General features: G+C 36.3%; 1 long non-coding RNA gene across 1 annotated transcript in view; it reads left to right on the forward strand.

The window, feature by feature from the left end:
• Positions 1-12,807, forward strand: part of LOC126957035 (uncharacterized) — a 79,208-nt gene extending 66,401 nt beyond the window's left edge. The window contains exon 3 of the long non-coding RNA XR_007726629.1: positions 12,797-12,807. This is a non-coding gene — a long non-coding RNA (uncharacterized LOC126957035). The remainder of the gene's footprint in view (positions 1-12,796) is intronic.
• The last annotated feature ends 648 nt before the right edge of the window (positions 12,808-13,455 follow it).

Below are 13,455 nucleotides of genomic sequence, written 5' to 3' on the forward strand. Positions count from 1 at the left end.
ACTGGAAGGAGTCAGGAGAGTGTGATTGGGTCTGTATCCAGAGGCTCTTGTATCAAAGAAGGTAGAATATGAGAATGGATAATGGCTGGCCCATTTATTGATAAAGGAAAACTATCCCAAAAGGATTTGACCCTTTGATGAAAACCTCAGAAAACAGCATTAACATACTGATTGAGTTCTTAGCAGTTTTGAGAAAGTGGTAGTTTATAGTAGGTAAAGTATGAATGCCAAAACTGCCAGACGTGGCAAAAAAAGAGTTTGTAATTTTACAAAAGTGGCCAAGCTACTGAATATACTATGTAAGGCCAGAAAATTCACCATTTAACCGTATTCTGAAGAAAAAGTCCCATCTGCCGAAGCAATATGTGAGGTACTAGTGAGAGAAATACCATTCACCTGAAGAAACTCAATGTCACCTGCCCTCTACTGGGAGGACTTATGAGTAATAAATACTGTTACAGAACTGGGTTCCCTGATGACACAAAGGATAATAGAATCTTGATAATGTGGAGGCTAAAGGCAGTATTTAATCATCAAAAACAGGATGGAACCAGTTGTCATAACTAGTGGCAAAATCAGAATGGTCACCTATAGGCCATGACTCTCAGAGAGTCATGGAGATAGTTAATAGATAGCAGCATCCTCAGGTGGGAAGCTGACGAAAGTTTCTCCATATGCACAATCAAAAGAAATCAAGCATGGATAGTCAGTAGACTGAACTATGGTTCTTGACATAGTTCTGAACTTGAGCCCGTTTTCATGTATGGAGCCTATTAAGATAAGGAAAGAGAGAGGAGGGGGTGGTGGAAAAGGAAAAGAGAAGTAACATCTCTCACACTTCAGAATATTGCTACAAGCTATTAACAAAATGACATGCATACCTGCCATCTTTGAGTAGGTCCAGACCAGGAAAGCGTTCTGCAGTAGAGAAAAGCTAGAAAAAGTAAAATTTGTACCAACCTGGCAGATTCTCATACAGAGGTTTGGTAATGAGTAATGATTCTTTGTTATTCATGGCATAGTGGAGAATTATGCAACATAAAAAAAAAAAAAAACCTCTGCTTCTAGCATGTTATTTGGCCCTGGTATAGAAGAAATACTTAACCATAAGAAATTAAGTGGCCATTCTCCCTGCAAATCATGAGCTGAGTTCTGTCAGACCCTTCATGTCATAAGCAAGGCAGGCCTAGGAGAAATACATTGTAACATAGAAATGATACATCTAAAATCAGGAATGTGCAGTGGTGCAGACCCTTATAACACTCATCACTGTTATACCAGTCCCTCTATCTCTGCCTACATTTATAACAATATAGGAATTTGTCTTGTCCAATAATGGAAGTTGAGCTTAATCAGCTGCTGTACTACAACCTTAATCAGTAGTAGTTCTGAAAGGTAATAATGATAGAAAATCTACATGGTAAAGCCTCAGTCTTAAGACCAATTGCAGAAGCAGGTGTGATAATTTATCCCATTTCCCTTCTTTTTGAAAGTTTCTCTTGAATTATAGAATAGTAAGAGTCACATAAAATATGTGTGAAATTTATCATAGGGTGGAAGTGGATTAAGATAGCACAAGGGGTGAACCATAGTGTATGCTGTGGTACACAATCCAGAGATCTCCTTCAGAACTGTCACCCTGTAATGGTTCCCTGCTGAGCCCCTCTCCATGAATTGCCTTAAGTCAAAGAGAGCTGCCTCCTCAAGGTAATATTTCTATCCTGAAGAAACTCACACCTATGATTGATGAATAAAAGGATATCTGGCTCACGCCTGTAATCCCAGCACTTTGGGAGGCCGAGGCGGGCGGATCACGAGGTCAGGAGATCGAGACCATCCTGGCGAACACGGTGAAACCCCATCTCTACTAAAAATACAAAAAAAAAAAAAAAATTAGCGAGCATGGTGGCGGGCGCCTGTAGTCCCAGTTTCTCGGGAGGCTGAGGCAGGAGAATGGCATGGACCCGGGAGGCGACAGAGCTTGCAGTGAGCAGAGATCGCGCCACTGCACTCCAGCCTGGGCGACAGAGCGAGACTCCATCTCAAAAAAAAAAAGGATATCAAGATCTGATCCCTGTGCTTCGAGATTGGATAACACTGAAAGTCCTTCTCAGATTCAGAGTTCCCTGTGGATGTGCTGAGGCTTTTGTTAAGACTGAATCACAGTTTTCTTTTTCTCTGCCCAAACTTCCTTCCTTCACTCCAACACAGATATTAATATCAAACGCACTGGTAAATCAACTTTCTTCATTCAAGTCTTCATCTCACAGTCTGTTTCCTGTACCAAATATAAGGCATAATCCTTACAGAAAATGTTGATCAGTTAACATACTAATATAATAATTAATTTTAGTTCATTCCAATGCCTAGGCCTTAATTAGTAAACAGGATGACTCAGACTTATTTAAATCTAGAAAATCTTGGAGATTTTTAGTGCAATATTAGTAATACGGAATTGAAGCTCGAGTTCTGATTGAGCAAAAAGCCATTGTCCCTGGCAATCTCTCCTGGATATCTGGAGTACTTTATTTATGATGGAGCATAGTGATCATAATTAAATATAATGGGAGATTTCTGGCACACTAAAATATTTGTTGGACACTTATATTTCTCCAGGATAATGCCATTTCCCCTCACAATATCCTATATTGTGACCTATTTCTAGTCTTTCCCCAACCCCAGCCATGCATTCATAGTTCTCTAAGAAGATGAAAATAATTTCCAGCTATCTTGATCTGTTTGTATTGCTATAGCAAAAGAACATAGATCATAGATTGGGTAGCTTAAAAAACAAATATTTATTTCTCCAGTTCTGGAGGCTGAGGATTTCAATATCAAGGCACCAATAGATTACATGTCTGATGAAGGTCTACTTTCTGGTTCATATATAGCTATCTTCTTGCTGTGTTCTAACATGGTAGAAAGAACTAGAGAGCTCTATGGGTCTCTTTTATAAGGGTGCTAATCCCATTCATGTGGGCTCCACCCTTATGATCTTCCAAAGGCCTCACTTCCTGATATCATCCTATTGGGGAATTAGGATTTTAGCATATGAGTTTGGGGGATGTACGTGTTCAATTCATAACACAAGCTCAAAGAACTTGCCACTCTAGAATTCAGGATGCTTTTTGTTTTGTATAAAGTACATTTTTCATGGTGCCTATAACTTTTATACTGTTGTATTGGACTAATCTTGGTACTATTTGCATTAATTCATGTTGTCTAAAGGAAGACATTAAGATCGGACACTACTACAGCTGATGCTCTCTTGAAAGCTTACCTCCTGGCAAGAGGTCAACTAGCACAAAAAATAGTGTACTAAACAACCAAAACTAAAGACCTTCACAGAGTCCATTTCACTTCCCTGTTACTTCCACCAGAGCAAATGCTGATATTCATGGCTAAGATACCTGCAGATGATTCACGTCACAGGACACTGTGCAGATAACCCCCAGTAGCAGCCTGGAACCGGGTAGACCTGCTGGGTGGCTAGATCCAGAAGAGAGATAACAATCACTACAGCTCAGCTATCTGGAAGCCACATCCCTAGGAAGGGGGGAGGGCACTACATCAAGGGAACACCTTGTGGGACAAAAGAAACTGAACAGTAGCCTTGAGCCCTAGACCTTCCTTCTGACATAGCCTACCCAAATGAGAAGGACATAGAAACACAATTCTGGTAATATGACAAAATAGGGTTATTTAACACCCCCCAAAAATCACAGTAGCTCACCAGGAATGGATCCAAACCAAGAAGAGATCCCTGATTTACCTGGAAAAGAATTCAGAAGGTTAGTTATTAAGCTAATCAAGGAGGTACCAGAGAAAGATGAAGTCCAATTTAAGGAAATTGGAAAAAAAAAATGATAGGAGAAATAAGGGAAGAAATCTTCAGTGAAATAGATAGCATAAATAGAAATCAATCACAACGTCAGGAAATAAAGGACACACTTAGAGAAATGCAAAATGTTCTGGAAAGTCTTAGCATTAGAACTGAACAAGCAGGAGAAAGAAGTTGAGAGCTTGAAGACAAGGTTTTCGAATTAACCCAATCCAAAGACAAAGAAAAAAGAATAAGAAAAAAATGAACAAAGCCTCCAAGGAGTTTGGAATTATGTTAAGTGACCAAACAAGAATAACCAGTGTTGCTGAGGAAGAAGAGAAATCCAAATGTTTGGAAAACATATTTGGGGGAATAGCTGAGGAAAGCTTCCCCAGCCTTGCAAGAGACCAAGACATCCCAATACAAGAAGCTCAAAGAACACCTGGGAAATTATCACTAAAATATCATAAGCTAGGAACATTTTCATCCAGTTATCTAAAGTCAATATGAAAGAAAGAATCTTAAAAGATGTGAGGCAAAAGCACCAGGTAATCTATAAAGGAAACAGATTAACAGTAGATTTATCAGCAGAAATCCTACAAGCTAAAAAGGATTGGGGCTCCATCTTCTGTCTCTTTAAAAAAAACAATTATCAGCCAAGAATTCTGTATCCAGCAAAACTAATCTTTATAAATGAAGGAAAGATACAGTCCGTTTTAGACAAACAAATGCTGAGAGAATATGCCACTGCCAAGTCAGCAGTATAAGAACTGCTAAAAGGAGCTCTAAATCCTGAAACAAATCCTGAAAACATTAAAACAGAACCTCTTTAAAGCCATAAATCTCACAGGACCTATAAAATAAAAATACATAAAAAAACAAGATATATAGTCAATAAATAGCACAATGAGTGGAATAGTACCTCACATCTTAATAATACTGTTGAATGTAAATAGCCTAAATGCCCTGCTTAAAAAATACAGAATTGCAGAATGAAAATGATTCACAAATCAACTATCTGCTGCCTTCAAGGGACTCACCTAAAACAGAAGAACTCACATAAACTTAAGGTAAAGTGGCAGAAAAAGATATTCCATGCAAATGGACACCAAAAGCGAGAAGGACTAGCTATTCTTATTCAGACAAAACAAACTTTAAAACAACAGCAATTTAAAAAGACAAAGAGGTACATTATATAATGATAAAAGGTCTTGTACAAAAGGAAAATTTCACAATCCTAAATATATATGCACCTAACACTGGAGCTCTCAAAATTATAAAACACTTACTACTAGACCTAAGAAATGAGATAGAGAGCAACACAATACTAGTGGGGGGTTTCAATACTCCACCTACAGCACTAGACATGTCATCGAGACAGAAAGTTAACAAACAATGAACTTAGACTATACCCTGGAACAAATAGACTTAACAGATATTTATAGAACATTCTACCTAACAACCACAGAAAACAGATTATCTTCATCAGCACATGAAATTTTCTCCAAGATAGACCATATAATAAGCCACAAAACAAGTCTGAATAAGTTAAGAAAATTGAAGTTATATCAAGTACTCTCTCAGACCACAGTGAAATAAAGCCGGAAATCAACTCCAAAAGAAACCTTCAAAACCATGCAAATACATGGACATTAAACAACCTGCTCCTGAATAATCATTGGGTTAGCAATAACATCAAGATGAAAATTAAAAAATTCTTCAAACTGAATGATAATAGTGACACAATCTATCAAAAACTCTGGAATACATCAAAAGCAGTGCTAAGAGAAAAGTTCATAGTCCTAAATGCCTACATCAAAAAGTCTGAGAGAGCACAAACAGACAATCTAAGGTCACACCCCAAGGAAATAGAGAAACAAGAACAAATCAAACCCAAACCCAGTAGAAGAAAAGAAATAACCAACATCAGAGCAGAACTAAATGAAATTGAGACAAAAAAACAAAAAGAAAGAAAATTTAAACAAAAAGCAGGTTCATTGAAAAGATAAATAAAAGTGATAGACCATTAGCAAGATTAACCAAGAAAAAAAGAGAGAAAATCCAAATAAGATCAATTAGAAATGAAACAGGAGATATTAAAACTAACACTATAGAAATACAAAAGATAATTCAAGGCTACTATGAACACATTTGCACACATAAACTAGAAAACCTAGAAGAGATGAATAAATTCCTGGAAAGATACAACCCTCCTAACTTGTATCACGAAGAATTAGACACCCTGAACATACCAATAACAAGCAGTGAGATTGAATAGGTAATAAAAAAAATTACCAACAAAAAAAAAGTTGGGGACCAGACGGATTCATAGCTGAATTCTACTGGGCATTCAAAGATGAATTGGTACCAATCCTATTGATACTATTCCACAAGATAGAGAAAGAGAGAATCCTCCCTAAATCATTCTATGAAGCTAGTATCACCCTAAGACCAAAACCAAGAAATGACATAACCAAAATGCATACACACACACACACACACACACACACACACAAAAAAAAAAAAAAAAAAAAAAAAAAAAAAAAAAAAAACCACAGACCGGTATCCCTGATTAATACAGATGCAAAAATCCTTAACAAAATACTAGCTAACTAACTCCAAAAACACATCAAAAAGATAATCCACTGAGATAAAGTGGGTTTCATACCAGGGATAGTTTAACATATGGAAGTCAATAAATGTGATACACCACGTATACAGAATTAAAAATCACCTGATCATCTCAATAGATGCAGAAAAGCATTTGAAAAAATCAGCATCCCTTTATGATTAAAATCCTCAGCAAAATCTCCATAGAAGGGAAATACCTCAATCTAATAAAAGCCATCTATGACAAACCCACAGCCAACACAATGCTGAATGGGAAAAAATTGAAATCATTCCCTCTGAGAACTGGAATAAGACAGGCATGCCCACTCTCACCACTTCTTTTCAACATAGTACTGGATGTCCCAGCCAGAGCAATCAGACAAGAGAAAGGAATAAAGGGCATCCAAATCCGTAAAGAGGAAATCAAATTCTCACTATTGGATAATGATATGATTTTATACCTAGAAAATCCTAAAGACTCGTCCCAAAAGCTCCTAGAAATCATAAAAGAATTCAGCAAAGTTTCAGGATACAAAATTAATGTACACAAATTTGTAGCTCTTCAGTACACTGACAACTACCAAGCAGAGAATCAAATCAAATACCTAACTCCTTTTACAATAGCAGCAAAAAAAAAAAAAAAAAAAAAAAAAAAAAAAAAACCACTTAGGAATACACTTATCTAAGAAGGCGAAAGACCTTTACAAAGAAAACTACAAAACACTGCTGAAAGAAATCATAGACAACACAAACATAGAAACACATCCCATTCTCCTGGATAGGTAGAAACCCTATTGTGCAAATGACCATGCTGCCAAAAGCAATCTACAAATTTAATGCAATTGCCATCAAAATACCACCATCATTCTTCATAGAAATAGAAAAACATCCTAAAATTCATATGGAACCAAAAAAGAGCCTGCATAACCAAAGTAAGACTAAGCAAAAAGAACAAATCAGAAGGCATCACATTACCTGATTTCAAACTATACCATAAGGCCATAGTCACCAAAACAGCATGATACTGGTATAAAAATAGGCATAGACAAATGGAACAGAATAGAGAACCCAGAAATAAACTCAAATACTTACAGCCAGTTGATCTTTGATAAAGCAAACCAAAACATAAAGTGGGAAAAGAACACCCTATTCAACAAATGGTGCTGGGATCATTGGCGAGCTACATGTAGCAGAGTAAGACTGGATCTTCATCTTTCACCTTACACAAAAGTCAACTCAAGGTGGATCAACCACTCAAATCTAAGACCTGGAACTGTAAAAATTCTAGAAGATAACATCAGAAAAACCCTTCTAGACATCGGCTTAGGCAAGGGTTTCATGACCAAGCACCGAAAATCAAATACAACAAAAACAAAGATAAGCAGCTGGGACTTTTAAGTAAAAGAGCTTTTGCATGGCAAAAGGAACAGTCAGTAGAATACATGGACAACCCCTAGAGTGGGAAAAAGTCTTCACATTCTATCCATCTGAACTGGGACTTAATTAAGCAAAAGAATTTTGCATGGCAAAAGGAACAGTCAGCAGAGTACATAGCCAACCTCAGAGTGGGAGAAAATCTTCACAATATATCCACCTGACAAAAGACTAATATTCAGATTCTACAACAAATTCAAACAAATTAGCAAGAAAAAAAATCCCATCAAAACATGAGCTAGGGACATGCATAGACAATTGTCAAAAGAAGATGTACAAATGGCCAAAAAACATGAAAAAATGCTCAATATCACTGATGATTAGGGAAATGCAAATCAAAACCACAATGCTATACCACCTTACTCCTGCAAGAATGGCCATAATCAAAAAATCAAAAAATAATAGATGTTGACATGGTGTAGTGAGCAGGGAACACTTCCACACTGCTGGTTGGAATGTAAACTGGGACAACCACTATGGAAAACAGTGTGGAGACTCCTTAAAGAACTAAAAGTAGAACTTCCATTTGATCCAGCAATCCCACTACTGGGTATCTATCCAAAGGAAAAGAAATCATTATATAAAAGAAATACTTGCACACAGATGTTTATAGCAGCACAATTCACAATTGTAAAAATGTGGAACCAACCCAAATGCCCATCAATCGACGAGTGGATAAAGAAACTGTGGACAAAGAAACTAATGAATAATTTTAGATTTATTATTGAATGCAAGGTTAATGCCTTTTAAAAAGTTATATTTCTACTTAATAGCAAAAAATAATTGATAAATAACAGCATATAATTACCATTCAAATTAGTATTTAAAAAATGTTTAGAAACTAATTTAACATAAAATGTGGAAGACATCTCCATTAAAAAGTTTAAAACATAGTTGAGATAAATTAAAACCTAAATAAATGGAAAAATACACCATGTTTATTATGGATTAGAAAACTTGATGTTTTCAAGATGCTTTTTCTCCACAAATGGATTTATATATGCATTGCAATCCCAATCAAAATAATGACAGGCTTTTTGTTTCTTTTTTCAAGAAATTGACAAACTGATTCTAAAATGTGTATGGAAATGCAAAGAACTTAGGAAAACAAAACTTTTGGAGAACACAATAAGTGGAGGATACATTATACTGACTTTAAGACTTACTATTAAGCTACATTAATCAAGATAGTATTATGCTTGTATAACAATTAACATATATATCAATAAAATAAAATACAAATTCTGAAAATAGTTTTACTCATGGCCAACTGGGTTTTAATGAAAATGTCAAAACAGTTTAAGGAGAACAGAATGTATTTTGTATAAATAGTGCTAAAACACCTCAATGTTTACATGGACAAAGTATATCTTAACCAATAATATATAACATACAAACATTAATTTGAAAAAGATAAAAGACGTTGATATTGAACCTAAAACTCTGAAGTAGTATATATATATATATGCTTGTATATATATATTAATTCCATATATATGTGTGTATATATACATGTATATGTGTGTGTGTATATATATACATATATATGTGTGTGTGTATACATATGTGTATGCATATATATATATATACACACAACTCTGTGGAGAGCAAAGGAGTTTTTAGACAGGACACAAAAAACACAAACTGTAGAAGAAAAGCTGATGAATTTCTCTTGACCAAATTCAAAACATCTGCTCATTCTTATGCCACTCTACCCCATCATTTCAGCCCCAAATCTCCTTAAGCTGATAAGCAACTTCAGCAAAGTCTCAGGACACAAAATCAATGTGCAAAAATCACGACCATTCCTCTACACCAATAACAGACACACAGAGAGCCAAATCATGAATGAACTCCCATTCACAATTGCTTCAAAGAGAATAAAGTACCTAGGAATCCAATTTACAAGGGATGTGAAGGACCTCTTCAAGGAGAACAACAAACCACTGCTCAATGAAATAAAAGAGGACACAGGCAAATGGAAGAACATTCCATGCTCATGGATAGGAAGAATCAATTATCATGAAAATGGCCACACTGCACAAGGTAATTTATAGACTCAATGCCATCCCCATCAAGCTACCAATGACTTTCTTCACAGAATTGGAAAAAACTACTTTAAAGTTCATACAGAACCAAAAAAGAGCCTGCATTGCCAAGACAATCCTAAACCAAAAGAACAAACCTGTAGGCATCACGCTACCTGACTTCAAACTATACTGCAAGGCTACAGTAACCAAAACATCATGGTGCTGGTACTAAAACAGAGAGACAGACCAATGGAACAGAACAGAAGTCTCAGAAATGATACCACACATCTACAACCATCTGATCTTTGACAAACCTGACAAAAACAAGAAATGGGGAAAGGATTCTCCATTGAATAAATGGTGCTGGGAAAAAATGGCTAGCCATATGTAGAAAGCTGAAACTGGATCCCTTCATTACACCTTATACAAAAATTAATTCTAGATGGATAAAAGGCTTAAATGTTAGACCTAAAACCATAAAAACCCTAGAAGAAAACCTAGGTAATACCATTCAGGACATAGGCATGGGCAAGGACTTCATGACTGAAACACCAAAAGCAATAGCAACAAAAGCCAAAATTGACAAATGGGATCTAATTAAACTAAAGAGCTTCTGCATAGCAAAAGAAACTACCATCAGAGTGAACAGTCACCCTACATTATAGAAAATTTTTGCAATCTACCCATCTGACAAAGGGCTAATATCCAAAATCTACAAAGAACTTAAACAAATTTACAAGAAAAAATCAAACAACCCCATCAAAAAGTGGTCAAAGGATATGAAAAGACACTTTTCAAAAGATCTTTATGCAACCAACAGACACATGAAAAAATGCTCATCATCACTGGCCATCAGAGAAATGCAAATCAAAACCACAATGAGATACCATCTCACAGTAGTTAGAATGACAATCATTAAAAAGTCATGATTAATGATTAATCATTAAAAAGTCAGGAAACAACAAGTGCTGGAGAGGATGTGGAGAAATGGGAACACTTTTACACTGTTGGTGGGACTGTAAACTAGTTCAACCATTGTGGAAGACAGCGTGGCGATTCCTCAAGGATCTAGAACTAGAAATACCATTCGACCCAGCCATCCGTTACTGCATATATACCCAAAAGATTGTAAATCATGCTGCTATAAAGACACATGCAACTCTATGTTTAATGCAGCACTATTCACAATAGCAAAGACTTGGAAACAACGCATTTTCCATCAGTGATAGACTGAATTAAGAATATGTGGCACATATACACCATGGAATACTATGCAACCATAAAAATGGATGAACTCATGTCCTTTGCAGGGACCTGGATGAAGCTGGAAACCATCATTCTGAGCAAACTATCTCAAAGACAGAAAACGAAACACCGCATGTTTTCACTCATAGGTGGGAATTGAACAATGAGAACACTCGGGCACAGGGTGGGGAACATCACACACCGTGGCCTGCTGTGGGGTGGGGGAGAGAGGGGAGGGATAGCATTAGGAGATATACCTAATGCAAATGATGAGTTAATGGGTACAGCACATGATGCACATATACATATGTAACAAACCTGCACGTTGTGCACATGCACCCTAGAATTTAAAGTATAATTGAAAAAAAGAAAAGAAAAAAATGATTCTGGCTAAAGTCTAGAGTGGACAATGAGAAAGGATAACCAAAGTCATAATCATACCTTTGTGAACACCTTTATGCTCATAGCTCATTAGTCTCTAAGTCTTTCTGCCTTGATCAGTAAGACATTTTGGATTATTAATGTGATATTCAATATTTTTTGAAGTCTGTCTCTCAAATATAAACATTACTAATTAATTGAGGTGACATAAATAAGGGGAAGTTTTCTCCAAATTGAAGATTCAGGAATATGTAAATAAGATATCAGTTCTCTGGAAGGTGAACCCTCTAAATTTTAGGAAAGGAGTGGGAATGATTGATTTTTTTTTTTTTTTTTTTTTTGAGACGGAGTCTCACTCTGTCTCCAAGCTGAAGCGCAGTTGCAGGATCTCGACTCACTGCAACCTCCGCCTCCCAGGGTCAAGCGATTCCCCTGCCTCAGCCTCCCAAGTAGTTGGGACTACAGGCGTGTTCCACCACGCCTGGCTAATTTTTGTTTTGTTTTGTTTTTTGTGTTTTTGTATTTTAGTAGAGACGGGGTTTTACCATGTTGGCCAGGATGGTCTCGATCTTCTGACCTTGTGATCTGCTGGTCTCGGCCTCCCAAAGTGCTGGGATTACAGGCTTGGGATTACAGATGTGAGCCACCATGCCAGGCAATAATGGTTGCTTTTTGAGGGAGAAATTTTAAAATTAAAGAGCAGAGATACAATGTTATATGAGACAGGATAGCTTCATGCTGTGAATACATAAATGTAAACTGATTATATGGATTAAGAAAGCTAAACAATAAGCAGGTCAATCAGAAAGTATTAAGATTAAACCAGTAATCCTATAGAAAAGAAACTTGAAAATACATTTTGGCAGCTCCTAGTTCAGCACTTTTTTATGGAAAGAGAACTTTGGCCATCAGCCTTCAAATACACTTAGACATCGGGCAGAATCATCTCTGTCCTGAGATGAATAAAACATGCTCTTTGTTTCGTGAGTTTAATAATACCTGTCTGCCCTTTGTCATGTGGAACAGTTGTGGAGTGATGATAGAATTATGTACCTTAGTCAGTAAATTTGGTGGCCAGACATCGGACCATGAAAATTTTACCATAAAATAATTGTCACTTATCAGAATTTTAGAGATATTAACTAACCATCTACTTTTTCCAACAGTATTATTCTCATTGTTTCATTTGTTTTTATTTTCTAGACTTTTTCAGAAAAAAATATTCCTAACATTTATTCTTTTCTTAAATCCCCTCTCCTGTTGGACCCTGAAGACGTTGTCAGCATTTGGATTTTATTCATGACAGATACATGTCTCTTTAACAAGTATGAATTTATCTCCTGAATATTAGTCTCTCAATGATTTATCTACCACATTTTCATAACTTGTATGAGGGATCAGTACCACCTTCCAGTGGTAGATCTTAATTTTTGCCGCTAAAGTTTTGCTCTGTTCTCTTTCTAGTAAGGGCTTTATCCTGAGTCATTTATTGACATGTGGCATATAGAGACCTCCTTAAAGAGGTACTACGTTATTGTCCCATTGATTTAGGGCCTGGCCACATTTCAAGCTTTAGCCAATGGAATGTGAGGGAATGTAACATACAGAAACATCTGAGAAAAAAAAAAAAAAAAAAAAAAAAAACTTCAGAAGGCATCAAGTGTTTCTGACAGGTCTCTCTTGCTGGATGTCCCAAGGACCACTTCTTGAAGAGGGTGGAATCTGGTGTGAGAAGACAAGGGGAACAGAGCCACAGAAGTTGATCTACAGCCATGGATATCTGTCTGGAACAATAAATCAATGTCAGTTGTAGCCACTGTCATTTGGGGGATTGTTTGTTTTCAATAAAGCCAACTAATAAAATTCATATACTAGGTTAGAAAACAATAAAGATGAAATATTTTAACAACAAATTTGAATTGTAAATTTGAA

Source organism: Macaca thibetana, chromosome 6 (genome assembly GCF_024542745.1).
Source record: "Macaca thibetana thibetana isolate TM-01 chromosome 6, ASM2454274v1, whole genome shotgun sequence".
NCBI lineage: Eukaryota > Metazoa > Chordata > Mammalia > Primates > Cercopithecidae > Macaca > Macaca thibetana.